Source organism: Hyperolius riggenbachi, chromosome 5 (assembly GCF_040937935.1).
Source record: "Hyperolius riggenbachi isolate aHypRig1 chromosome 5, aHypRig1.pri, whole genome shotgun sequence".
NCBI classification, from domain to species: Eukaryota; Metazoa; Chordata; class Amphibia; order Anura; family Hyperoliidae; genus Hyperolius; species Hyperolius riggenbachi.
This window is the reverse complement of record NC_090650.1, coordinates 216,798,510-216,812,716: the sequence shown is the minus strand read 5'-3', so window position 1 is coordinate 216,812,716 and position 14,207 is coordinate 216,798,510. Positions and strand designations below refer to the sequence as shown.

General features: G+C 46.8%; 1 protein-coding gene across 2 annotated transcripts in view; it reads left to right on the top strand.

Moving 5' to 3' along the window:
• GALNT1 (polypeptide N-acetylgalactosaminyltransferase 1) overlaps positions 1-14,207 on the top strand; it is a 236,347-nt gene that overhangs the window by 199,631 nt on the left and 22,509 nt on the right. The gene's annotated exons all lie outside the window — the stretch shown is intronic.

Here is a 14,207-nt window from a genome sequence, read left to right as displayed (position 1 = left end):
ACCCGGATCGCCGCGTGTACTGTGTATAATAGGCTTTGTAATGTATACAAAGCCTATTATACTGGCTGCCTCCTGCCCTGGTGGTCCCAGTGTCCGAGGGACCACCAGGGCAGGCTGCAGCCACCCTAGTCTGCACCCAAGCACACTGATTTCCCCCCCCCTGCCCTCTGATCGCCCACAGCACCCCTCAGACCCCCCCCTGCCCACCCCCCAGACCACTGTTTGCACCCAGTCACCCCCCTAATCACCCATCAATCACTCCCTGTCACTATCTGTCAACGCTATTTTTTTTTTAGTCCCTAATCTGCCCCCTACTCCCTCCTGATCACCCCCCCACCCCTCAGATTCTCCCCAGACCCCCCCCCCCCCGTGTACTGTATGCATCTATCCCCCCTGATCACCTGTCAATCACCTGTCAATCACCCGTCAATCACCCCCTGTCACTGCCACCCATCAATCAGCCCCTAACCTGCCCCTTGCGGGCAATCTGATCACCCACCCACTCCAATAGATCGCCCGCAGATCCGACATCAGATCACCTCCCAAATCCATTGTTTACATCTATTCTCTCCTCTAAACACCCACTAATTACCCATCAATCACCCCCTATCACCACCTGTCACTGTTACCCATCAGATTAGACCCTAATCTGCCCCTTGCGGGCACCCAATCACCCGCCCACACGCTCAGATTGCCCTCAGACCCCCCCCACCTTATCAATTCGCCCGTGCAATATTTACATCTGTTATTCCCTGTAATAACCCACTTATCACCTGTCAATCACCCATCAATCACCCCCTGTCACTGCCACCCACCAATCACCCCCTGTTACTGCCACCCATCAATCAGCCCCTAACCTGACCCTTGCGGGCAATCTGATCACCCACTCACACCAATAGATCGCCCGCAGATCCGACATTAGATCACCTCCCAAGTGCAGTGTTTACATCTCTTCTCTCTTTTAAACACCCACTAATTACCCATCAATCACCCCCTATCACCACCTGTCACTGTTACCCATCAGATTAGACCCTAATCTGGCCCTTGCGGGCACCCAATCACCCGCCCACACCTCAGAACGCCCTCAGACCCCAGCCCTGATCACCTCGCCAGTGCATTGCTTGCATCTATTTCCCCCCTCTAATCACACCTTGAGACACCCATCAATCACCTCCTGTCACCCCCTAGCACACTTACCCATCAGATCAGGCCCTAATTTGCCCCGTGTGGGCTCCTGATCACTCGGCCAAACCCTCAGATCCCCCTCAGACCCCCTTCCGATCACCTCCCCAGTGCATTGATTGCATCTATTTTCCCCTCTAACCGCCCCCTGAGACACCCATCAATCACCTCCTGTCACCCCCCCTAGCACTCCTATCCATCAGATCAGGCCCAATACATCCTGTCATCTAAGAGGCCACCCTGCTTATGACCGATTCCACAAAATTTGCCCCCTCATAGACCACCTGTCATCAAAATTTGCAGATGCTTATACCCCTGAACAGTCATTTTGAGAAATTTGGTTTCCAGACTACTCACAGTTTTGGGCCCGTAAAATGCCAGGGCAGTATAGGAACCCCACAAGTGACCCCATTTTAGAAAGAAGACACCCCAAGGTATTCTGTTAGGTGTATGATGAGTTCATATAATATTTTATTTTTTGTCAAAAGTTAGCGGAAATTGGATTTTTATTGTTTTTTTCACAAAGTGTCATTTTTCACTAACTTGTGACCAAAAAATAAAATCTTCTATGAACTCACCATACCCCTAACAGAACACCTTGGGGTGTCTTCTTTCTAAAATGGGGTCACTTGTGGGGTTCCTATACTGCCCTGGCATTTTAGGGGCCCTAAACCGTGAGGAGTAGTCTAGAAAACAAATGCCTCAAAATGACCTGTGAATAGGACGTTGGGCCCCTTAGCGCACCTAGGCTGCAAAAAAGTGTCACACATGTGGTATCGCCATACTCAGGAGAAGTAGTATAATGTGTTTTGTGGTGTATTTTTACACATACCCATGCTGGGTGGGAGAAATCTCTCTGTAAATGGACAATTGTGTGTAAAAAAAAATCAAATAATTGTCATTTACAGAGATATTTCTCCCACCCAGCATGGGTATGTGTAAAAATACACCCCAAAACACATTATACTACTTCTCCTGAGTACGGCGGTACCACATGTGTGGCACTTTTTTGCACCCTAAGTGCGCTAAGGGGCCCAAAGTCCAATGAGTACCTTTAGGATTTCACAGGTCATTTTGCGACATTTGGTTTCAAGACTACTCCTCACAGTTTAGGGCCCCTAAAATGCCAGGGCAGTATAGGAACCCCACAAATGACCCCATTTTAGAAAGAAGACACCCCAAGGTATTCCGTTAGGAGTATGGTGAGTTCATAGAAGATTTTATTTTTTGTCACAAGTTAGCGGAAAATGACACTTTGTGAAAAAAAACAATTAAAATCAATTTCCGCTAACTTGTGACAAAAAAAAAAATCTTCTATGAACTCACCATACTCCTAACGGAATACCTTGGGGTGTCTTCTTTCTAAAATGGGGTCATTTGTGGGGTTCCTATACTGTCCTGGCATTTTAGGGGCCCTAAACCGTGAGGAGTAGTCTTGAAACGAAATTTCTCAAAATGACCTGTGAAATCCTAAAGGTACTCATTGGACTTTGGGCCCCTTAGCGCAGTTAGGGTGCAAAAAAGTGCCACACATGTGGTATCGCCGTACTCAGGAGAAGTAGTATAATGTGTTTTGGGGTGTATTTTTCCACATACCCATGCTGAGTGGGAGAAATATCTCTAAATAGACAATTGTGTGTAAACAAAATAAAAAAATTGTCATTTACGGAGATATTTCTCCCACCCAGCATGGGTATGTGTAAAAATACACCCCAAAACACATTATACTACTTTTCCTGAGTACGGCAATACCACATGTGTGGCACTTTTTTGCACCCTAACTGCGCTAAGGGGCCCAAAGTCCAATGAGCATCTTTAGGTTTACAGGGGTGCTTACAATTAGGCACCCCCCAAAATGCCAGGACAGTGAACACACCCCACAAATGACCCCATTTTGGAAAGTAGACACTTCAAGGTATTCAGAGAGGAGCATAGTGAGTCCGTGGCAGATTTCATTTTTTTTTGTCGCAAGTAATGGAAACTTTTTTTTTTTTTTTTTCACAAAGTGTCATTTTCCGCTAACTTGTGACAAAAAATAAAATCTTCTATGAACTCACCATGCCTCTCACTGAATACTTTGGGATGTCTTCTTTCCAAAATGGGGTCATTTGGCGGGTATTTGTACTATCCTGGAATTTTAGCCCCTCATGAAACCTGACAGGTGCGCAGAAAAGTCAGAGATGCTTGAAAATGGGAAAATTCACTTTTGGCACCATAGTTTGTAAACGCTATAACTTTTACCCAATCCAATAAATATACACTGAATGTTGTTTTTTTTATCAAAGACATGTAGCAGAATAACTTTCGCGCTCAAGTGTATAGGAAATTTTACTTTATTTGAAAAATGTCAGCACAGAAAGTTAAAAAAGTCATTTTTTTGACAAAATTCATGTCTTTTTTGATGAATATAATAAAAAGTAAAACTCGCAGCAGCAATCAAATAGCATCAAAAGAAAGCTGTATTAGTGACAAGAAAAGGAGGTAAAATTCATTTAGGTGGTAGGTTGTATGACCGAGCATTAAACCGTGAAAGCTGCAGTGGTCTGAATGGAGAAAAAGGCTCTGGTCCTTAAGGGGCGAAAAGACTGTGGTCCTCAAGTGGTTAAGTAGTATAGTTGTGCAAGATTGTAGAGAACTGCATAGAGGCCTATCAAATGTGTTCCTGGAATGCAAGCACTCGAAGTTTACCTGCAGCTAGTCTATGTACTTAAAATATATCAATGTTGTGTCCTGAGTCTCTCTGGATTCAGGCACAGCTATACAAAATAAGCCTTCGTTAATAACGTGCCAAAAATGTATCCTATTCCCCTCAAATACTAGCAGGGAGTTGTTTAGGGTGTGGCACGACTAGGACCAAAATTAACATGTCAAAAAGAAAGACACACCATAGTCAGTGTCATGCTGGACCTGATAGCTACATAAAGCTACATAAATGTTAGCTTATTGCAGTGATCTGCGAACTTGGCTCTCCAGCTGTTAAGGAACTACAAGTCCCACAATGCATTTGCCTTTATGAATCCTGACTGTGCCTGTCAGACTCCTGCAATGCATTGTGGGACTTGTAAGGGGCCCAACGTCCTGTTAGTACCTTTAGGATTTCACAGGTCATTTTGAGGCATTTGGTTCCTAGACTACTCCTCACGGTTTAGGGCCCCTAAAATGCCAGGGCAGTATAGGAACCCCACAAGTGACCCCATTTTAGAAAGAAGACACCCCAAGGTATTCCATTAGGAGTATGGTGAGTTCATAGAATTTATTTTTTGTCACAAGTTAGCGGAAATTGATTTTTGTTTGTGTTTTTTTTCACAAATTGTTTTCCACTAACTTGTGACAAAAAATAAAATCTTCTATGAATTCCCCATACACCCCTAATGGAATACCTTGGGGTGTCTTCTTTCTAAAATGGGGTCATTTGTGGGGTCCCTATACTGCCCTGGCATTTTAGGGGCCCTAAACCGTGAGGAGTAGTCTAGAAACCAAATGCCTCAAAATGACCTGTGAAATCCTAAAGGTACTCATAGGACGTTGGGCCCCCTTAGCGCAGTTAGGCAGCAAAAAAGTGTCACGTGGTATCGCCGTACTCAGGAGAAGTAGTATAATGTGTTTTGGGGTGTATTTTTACACATACCCATGCTGGGTGGGAGGAATATATCTGTAAATGACAATTTATTTATTTTATTTTTTTTTACACAATTGTCAATTTACAGAGATATTTCTCCCACCCAGCATGGGTATGTGTAAAAATACACCCCAAAACACATACTACTTCTCCTGAGTACGGCGATACCACATATGTGACACTTTTTTTGCTGCCTAGGTGCGCTAAGGGGCCCAACGTCCTATTCACAAGTCATTTTGAGGCATTTAGTTTCTAGACTACTCCTCATGGTTTAGGGCCCCTAAAATGCCAGGGCAGTATAGGAACCCCACAAGTGACCCCATTTTAGAAAGAAGACACCCCAAGGTATTCTGTTAGGAGTATGGTGAGTTCATAGAAGATTTTTTTTTTGTCACAAGTTAGTGGAAATTGACACTTTGTAAAAAAAAAAAATCAATTTCCGCTAACTTGTGACAAAAATAAAACCTTCTATAAACTCATCATACACCTAACGGAATACCTTGGGGCAGAGGTCCCCAACCTGGGGGCCGCGGCCCCCTGGGGGTCCGTGGGCAGATTTCTGGGGGGCCGCGGCTGATCTGGCCTTTCTCCCTCTCCCCCCAGCGGCCGCCGTTCCTGATACCTTATGAGCGGGCGGCCGCTTTCTTCCTTATATTCCCCATAGCACCTCTCGCATCTCGTATTACAGCAGCGCTTGCTGTGCGACTGCTGTAAGGAGGGAAGGAGGCGGGGCAGCGTTCACATGGTAACGGCGATCGCCGCTACAGGAAGCCGCTGCCCTATTTCCTACCCCTCCTTACAGCAGCCGTGTGGGAAGCGCTGCTGTAATACGAGGTGCTGCAAGAGGAGAGGAGCTATGGGGAACATAAGGAAGCGACTGCCCGTTCGTAAGGTAACAGGAGCGGCAGCCGAGTGGGGGGAGGAGAGGCTACACTGGGCTAACTGTACTGGCGACACTGGGGCAGCGATACTGGGCTAACTATACTTGCTATTCTGGGCTAACTATACTTGCTATACTGGGGTAACTATACTTGCTATTCTGGGCTAACTATACTTGCTATACTGGGCTAACTATACTTGCTATTCTGGGCTAACTATACTTGCTATACTGGGCTAACTATACTTGCTATACTGCGATAACTACTGGCTATACTGGGCTAACTATACTTGCTATACTGGGGTAACTACTGGCTACACTGGGCTAACTATACTTGCTATACTGGGCTAACTATACTTGCTATACTAGGCTAACTGTACTTGCTATACTGGGCTGACTGTACTTGCTATACCGTGGTAACTGTACTAGCTATACTGGGGTAACTATACTTGCTATACTAGGCTAACTGTACTTGCTATAGTATGGTAACTGTACTTGCTATACTGGGGTAACTATACTTGCTATACTAGGCTAACTGTACTTGCTATACTGTGGTAACTGTACTTGCTATACTGGGGTAGCTATACTTGCTATACTAGGCTAACTGTACTTGCTATACTGGGGTAACTATACTTGCTATACTGGGGTAGCTATACTTGCTATACTAGGCTAACTGTACTTGCTATACTGGAGTAACTACTGGCTATACTGGGGTAGCTATACTTGCTATACTAGGCTAACTGTACTTGCTATAGTGTGGTAACTGTACTTGCTATACTGGGCTAACTGTACTTGCTATACTGTGGTAACTGTACTTGCTATACTAGGCTAACTGTACTTGCTATACTGTGGTAACTGTACTTGCTATACTGTGGAAACTGTACTTGCTATACTGTGGGATCTGGGAAAAAAGTGGGGGGCTGCTGCCGCCGACACTGGCCACGCCCACTCACCCCTTCCCCCCCCCCCCCCCCCCCCCGGGGGGCCCCGGAGAAAATTTTGGTCGGGATAGTGGGCCCCGGGTTCAAAAAGGTTGGGGACCCCTGCCTTGGGGTGTCTTCTTTCTAAAATGGGGTCACTTGTGGGGTGCCTATACTGCCCTGGCATTTTAGGGGCCCAAAACCGTGAGGAGTAGTCTGGAAACCAAATGCCTCAAAATGACTGTTCAGGGGTATAAGCATTTGCAAATTTTGATGACAAGTGGTCTATGAGGGGCCGAATTTTGTGGAACCGGTCATAAGCAGGGTGGCCTCTTAAATGACAGGTTGTATTGGCACTGAAGTGTAGGAAGCGCATGATGTTCTCAAATCGTGACCTGGACAGCAGAAACATGGGCATGTGATGTATTGGGTGCGTAGACCATTAAGACCGCAATACATTCTTGTTAAGGAGAAGGCCCATGTTAAGGAGAAGGCCCCCAAAAAATGTTACATTCGGAAACTTGAAGTGGCTTCCACCGAAAAGGCTGGGCATAGTAGCTTCTTGGATTGGCGGTTGCATATTGTGTGGCATAACGGTTGGTCTCAGCCACAATTAAGTCGTACCAGCAGTGGTCAGAAAAAAAAATTCTGTCACTGCAGTGGGGCGGGTGAGGATTTGATCGGGTGATCAGAAGCCCGCAGGGGGCAGATTAGGGCCTGATCTGATGGATAGGAGTGCTAGGGGGTGACAGGTGGTGACAGGAGGTGATTGATGGGTATCTCAGGGGGTGATTAGAGGGGAGAATAGATGCAATCAATGCACTGGGGGGTGATTGGAGGGGGATCTGAGGGTTTGGCCGAGTGATCAGGAGCCCACACATAGGGCCTGATCTGATGGGTAGGTGTGCTAGGGGGTGACTGGTGGTGACAGGAGGTGATTGATTGGTGTCTCAGGGTGTGAAAAGAGGGGGGAGTAGATGCAAGCAATGCACTGGGGAGGTGATGGGGGGGGGGGGGGGGTCTGAGGGTGAGCTGAGGGTGTGGGCGGGTCATTGGGTGCCCGCAAGGAGCAAATGAGGGTCTTATCTGATGGGTATGATGGGTAGCAGTGACAGGGGGTGATTGATGGGTGATCAGTGGGTGATTAGAAGGGAGAACAGATGTAAATAATGCACTGGCGAGTTGATCAGAGGGGGTCTGGGGAGCTATCTGAGAGTGTGGGCGGGTGATTGGGCGCCCGCAAGGGGCAGATTAGGGTCTGATCTGATGGGTAGCAGTGACAGGGGGTGACTGGGTGATTGATAGGTGATCAGTAGGTGAGAATATATGCAAGCAATGCACTGGCGAGTTGATCAGAGTGAGTCTGGGGGGTTATCTGAGGGTGTGGGGGAGGGTGATTGGGTGCCCGAAAGGGGCAGATTAGGGTCTGATCTGATGGGTAGCAGTGACAGGTGGTGACGGGGTGATTGATGGGTGATTACAGGGGAGAATAGATGTATACAGTACACGGGGGGGGGGGGTCTGGGGAGGATCTGAGGGTGATCAGGGGCAGTTTAGAACCTAATCTAAAAAATAGCGTTGACAGATAGTTACAGGGAGTTATTGATGGGTGATTAGGGGGGTGATTGGGTGCAAACAGGGGTCGGGGGGGGGGGGGGTTGATCAGGGGGGGGTTGAGGGGTGCTGTGGGCGATCAGGGGGCCGGGGCAGAATCAGTGTGTGTTTGTGATTACTAGGGGGGCTGCCTCCTGCCCTGGTGGTCCCTGAATTACTGGGACCACCAGGGCAGGAGGCAGCCTGTATAATACGCTTTGTATACATTACAAAGCGTATTATACGCTTACTATGTGATGATCGACGGGTTAACAACCCGCCGGCGCTTCTAAACAGCCGGCGGGTTGACGTCGTGGGTGGGCGGAGCCTAATGCCGGCGGATGCGCACACATCTATGCGTTTCATCCCCGGCTTTTCAGTGTCCCAGGACCCGACGCCGATCGGCGTTACGCGGTCCTGGGCGTGCCACTTTGCCGCAGCGGCCCTTAGGTAGTGGGTGGTCAGCAAGTGGTTGAAGTCTGAAAACCACTGTGCCTGCATTGCCGTGTCCTCGCTCCCGCTGATGTCACCCGGAGTGTACTGCGCAGGCCTAGTATGGTCTGTGCCTGCGCACAGACTAGGCACAGACTCCTGGTGACATCAGCGGGAGCGAGGACACGGCAACACAGGCGCAGTGGTTTTCAGACTTTAAAGTCTGAAATTCCAGAAGTGAACCGGAGGCGGGGCCAGAGCATGCGGGGGATCATTAGAAGCCTCAGGTAAGTTCAACTCATTTTCCCCCGACCTCCTACAGTATTCCTTTAAAACAGAGGACATTTGTGATAATTCAGATTGGAGTGCGCATATGACATCTCCCACAAGGCTTCACTGCTTAGCATGCAAATCATGCTTTGATGTCCCTGTAAGCTAACCACACATCCAGAACGGCTGTTTTGGATTGATTGATCCTCATTAGTGCATGGAATGGATTAATATGGGGTAGGACTTTAAGCACCCAGAGTTACAGATTACCCAGCAAGCTCATGGTGAACCAGAACTCCTAAAGTGTGTAAGGGGCTACAAAGGACCAAAAAGTCCTCTTACTAAAATGTAATGCAAAATAAAAGTTTGCTTTCTTAAAGGACTTCCGAGGCCAAAACTAAGAAAATTACACTGTACCTTTTTCTTAGCCGAATCCACGGAGGACGCCCTGCGCGTCCTCCGCTCCGTTCTGCCATCAGTGTCGGCCTATTCGTTCCCCCAGGGCAAGCCCCGACCCCACCGAACGGGTCGCATCGATGCCACCCCTAAGATGGCCGCCGCCTTGATCCGCGGCTGCGCAGTACGCTTTGCCGCAATTGCGACTGCGCAGCCTTTAGCCCGCCGCACGCTTCAGGAGGATGCCGGGACCCATACGCGGCGAGAGGCGGGCTAAAGGCTGCGCAGTCGCAATCGCGGCAAAGCGTACTGCGCAGCCGCGGATCAAGGCGGCGGCCATCTTAGGGGTGGCATCGATGCGACCCGTTCGGTGGGGTCAGGGCTTGCCCTGGGGGAACGAATAGGCCGACACTGACGGCAGAACGGAGCGGAGGACGCGCAGGGCGTCCTCCGTGGATCTGGCTAAGAAAAAGGTACAGTGTAATTTTCTTAGTTTTGGCCTCGGAAGTCCTTTAAAACATAATGTATTTGCGTATTCAGCAGTGAAATATTGAGGGAAACAACTCACTCCAATCTGAATTATCACAAATACCTTCTGGTATCTGGCAAAGTTTTGCTTTGTCAGGGACAAAAGCTGTAAAGGAAAAGAAATAAATGCAGAAAATGTTAAATTTACATCCTGTACAATCTGTCATGACTGATATTTTATTTTTGCCTTCAATCAGACTTGTCCATTTTTGTATATAACCAGGCATAGATCCATTGTGCAGGTATAGTCACTCTGTGTATGGCATTGTTACATGCAGTTGTCTGATCGCTAGCAACTGTTGAATTGGGCAGATGAAAACAATTGTTTGGCAGACTGTACTTTGAACAGCTTAAACTCTGCCATTAAACATTTGATCAGTTTGTACACAGATTGATAAATTTGTACGCATTGAACCACTAATGCGTAAAAATGTATTTGTCAATGTTCCTACACCAGCGGGAATGCGTAAAAATGTACGTAATGCGGCCCGCCGACCTCCAAGGTCGGCAAGCTGCCACCCGGGGACTGGAGCAGCAGTGAGTGACTACGAGGGCACAGGATGGCTGCATGGGGCTGGTAGAAGCCCCAGGTAAGTGAAACTCATTTTTTTATTTTGCGTGGACCTTCCCTTTAATGCTCATCCAATAAATCCGTTTTTTGTGATCACACAATAATAATTTTACTGAGTAATGCCTAAGTTAATTCATAGTTTTGCTTAAGTTTTAATGGCATTTTTACAGTCCATTAAGCTATGTGTTTTATTTTCTATTAGAAACTCAGCTTTCATCGTTCATTGAGATCAGAACAAACATGTAAAAAAGGTTTGATACCAAAAATAACCTTACATTCTTTTGCCTGGAACCATTATACATTGTCCAGCATAGGCGCAATAAGGAAATCTAATACTTAAGGGTAACTCAATATACAAGCAGGCAGTACCATTGACTATTTCAGATTATATTAAATTATCCACTAAGTACAAAATGCAGACATGTAGCATGAAGTCATTACAACTAGAAGGCAAAAGCAAAACTGTATCTATTTTTATTGAAGGTTGTTTGGTGCACATTATTTTATTATTATTACAGTCTTTTTATCCTTTCTGGCACTGCTCAGTGTAAGTGATGCAAGTAATACAGTAATACAGGTAATGCAGAGATATAGAACACATCCATTAAGTGGGATATACATTGATCAGCCATAGCATTAAAGTCCTCATTCAGCCTTGATTTCTTTCTTTTTTTATGCACTTTGTGTGGAATACGGTATTACTTGCCTCAAATTCTGTACATTGCACATAAACCATTTTTTTGTTTATTTTTTACATAACTGCCTTGCTGGTTTTGCCAAAGTGTCTTCCTGTTTGAATATTAGATGCAGTTTGGTTAGGCTGAATAGCCATCTGTGAACTATCCCAGCACTTGAGGTGTTCAGGAAGGAACTACCATAGGGCACCAGCCAGTGAGCACAGAGCAGACCATGCCCATCTCTTTTTTGCTGTTGAGAAGCAAGTAACTCTGTATGAGCAGCATTGCTACAGTAGTGGTGAGAATAGCTGTTTATTTGCGAAGCAGGTCACTTTGGCGCGCGCTCTCACTTATGCTGTGCCTGACCTGGGCACTGCCATAGACAAAATGTTATAATGTCTAGCCATACAGCTGGATATTAAATGTGATTTGGGTGTCGGAGATAGCCTAGCCCCTTAAAGGAGTCGTCAGGCAAAAAAAAACAAAAAAAAAAGTTTCACTTACCTGGGGCTTCTACCAGCCCCATGCAGCATCCTGTGCCCTCGTAGTCACTCACTGCTGCTCTGTTCCCCCTCCGTCAGCTCGTTTAGTTTTTTCCGACCTCGGGGTCGGCTGGCCGCATTGCGTACATTTTTACGCATTCCCGCTGGTGCAGGAACATTAACGCATACATTTTTACGTGTTAGAGGTTAAACGCGTAAAATTTTACGCGTTGAACCGCTAATGCGTAAAAAATTTTGCGTTAATGTTCCTGCACCAGCGGGAATGCGTAAAAATGTACGCAATGCGGCCCGCCAACCTCGAGGCTGGCAAAAACTAAACGAGCTGACGGAGGGGGGCCAGAGCAGCAGTAAGTGAATACGAGGGCACAGGATGGCTGCATGGGGCTGGTAGAAGCCCTAGGTAAGTGAAAGCCCTAGGTAAGTTTTTTTTTTTTTTTCTTCCCCTGATGGCTCCTTTAATTACTTCTCCCTGCTACAACTCTGAGGTGAAATACTATTACACCAACCGGTATTTCAGTGGCAGCAGGGTGAGCCATCATTCGGCTCTCCCTGCACCCAACTGATCGGCCAGCAAACGAATACATATGCTTTTATTTGCAGGTAAGGCAACGTGATGAAATGTTTGTGGCGTGTATAAAGTTATGCTGGCAACAAAAAGTTCTCCTTTGTCTTTCTGTCTGTCTAATGTACTAAAGTACGATAAAGTTGCCGTGCATGGAGAAGCACAGCAGTTGTACTGTTACTAGGGCAGGGAGAATACCGGCCGATAAACCCATTAGCGGTACGTGTGTTACCGTGTCATATGACTGTGTCAACAATCAAGCTTCTGATAGTCATTCCACCTCAGATCTAGTCTGGATGGACAAGTTCGCCATTCTCGGTAGTTCCGCCTCCAGATTAAGCAGCTTGGCATGGTGAGATCCAATAGTAACCTAGATTTTTGCTTGAAGTAAACCTATAAGGAAAAAAGGGCGCCTGGGGGGGTTCTTGCCTCGGGAGGGGGGAAGCCTCTGGATCCTAATAAGGCTTCCCCTGTCTCCCTCTACCAGCCTGTTGCAGTGCTGGCAGCCCGGAGCACACCGTAATATTTACTTTTGCCTACGACACAGTAGCGGCTCTCCGCTTGGGCTCCAGTGGATAAAGCTGAAACCAATCGGGCTCAGCTATATCCGCCAGAGCCCATCGGAAAAAGCCGCCATTGTGCCTGCACACACTGATGACAAGCCCTTGTTGGCGGATCTTCAGGGAGCCCAGCGCAGGATCCCCTCTGGTGAGGAGAACGGAGGCTTCCACCTCCTGAGGTAAGTACCTGCTGAGGGCACTTTTTTCTCTTCAGGTGCACTTTAATTGAAAAGCACAAACTGAGGATAAAGTTACAACAATTTATTTGAAATAAAAACTGAAAAAATTAACAGGTTTCCTGGAGTTCCACCTTGCTTTCTCGGAGCAACAGGTTGTTATAACCATTTATAAAGCAGTTATTGGGGATATCTTAAATCACATGACAAAGTAGACCTATGTATACAATTGTAGCAAGGAGGAGAAGAGAAAACTGCCTTCTATAATTAAAAAATTCCAAATCTGCGGTACAAGTTTACCTATTCCAGACGCATGCTATTGAACTTTGTGCACTCTCGACAAAGTTGCGATTCCATCTGTGCTTCGGTCCGTAGCCAATTTGATTGCTTCCCGACCCTGTAGTTACTGTGAGCAAGTCACTAATCCCACAGTAATAATAATAAAACGCTCTTAGGCTGTATGTCCTTCAGGCCTCACTTCCACTTAGTGCGCTTCGGTCCGCTTTTTATCAGCGCATCTATGTTACAGATTCATACATGTTGCTATAAAATGGACAGAAGTACATAAGTGGAAATTATGCCTAAGGCCTCATTCACATCATACGCGCTTCCATGCCCATTTGGAAGTGCGTATGATGTGGTGACACGCAAGAACTGCAGAAGGACATAGACCGCCCTTCTACCGCTCACATATATTACGCTGCACAGCAGTATGATGCATTGCTTACTGCTGCCTGCATTTTGCCCACAAGCACAGAGCTGACCCATTACTGCCAATGGATGGGATTAGCAGCGCAGCGGGTAGCGGCGCAAATGGAGTACTATTGTACGCATTGCGTTCTGATCTCACGGCAATCTGCGCTAGTAGATGTGAACAAGGCCTTAGGGGCTAGAGCAGTGCATCCTAGAGTGGGTAAGGTAAAGGTGGAAACATTGGTGTCACAAGAGTTGGTGATAATCAGCACAGCAAGTTAAGGATGGATCTTCTCTTGTGGTAAACCGTACCCACACCTTGGTATGTTTAAATTATACATGAATTTGAACAATAAAATGGTTTTAAACTCTTTCCATATTGAATTACAACATTCATAACCCTGTAGATCAGGGGTCTCAAACTCGCGGGCCATTTGCGGCCCTCGGTACAATATTTTGTGGCCCTCGCTGGCAAAAGCTTCCGTATAGTTCGCTTCAGTGCTCCCAAGTAATCCGCCGCATCCCCGCCGCTAAACGAGGGCTGCAGAGCCCCCAAATCGCCCGGGGGGCAATCCGCCAGCATTTCCTGGAAGGGGCAGAGCTTTCAGCTTTAGCTCTGCCCCTCCTGATGTCAATCGCCGCACAGAT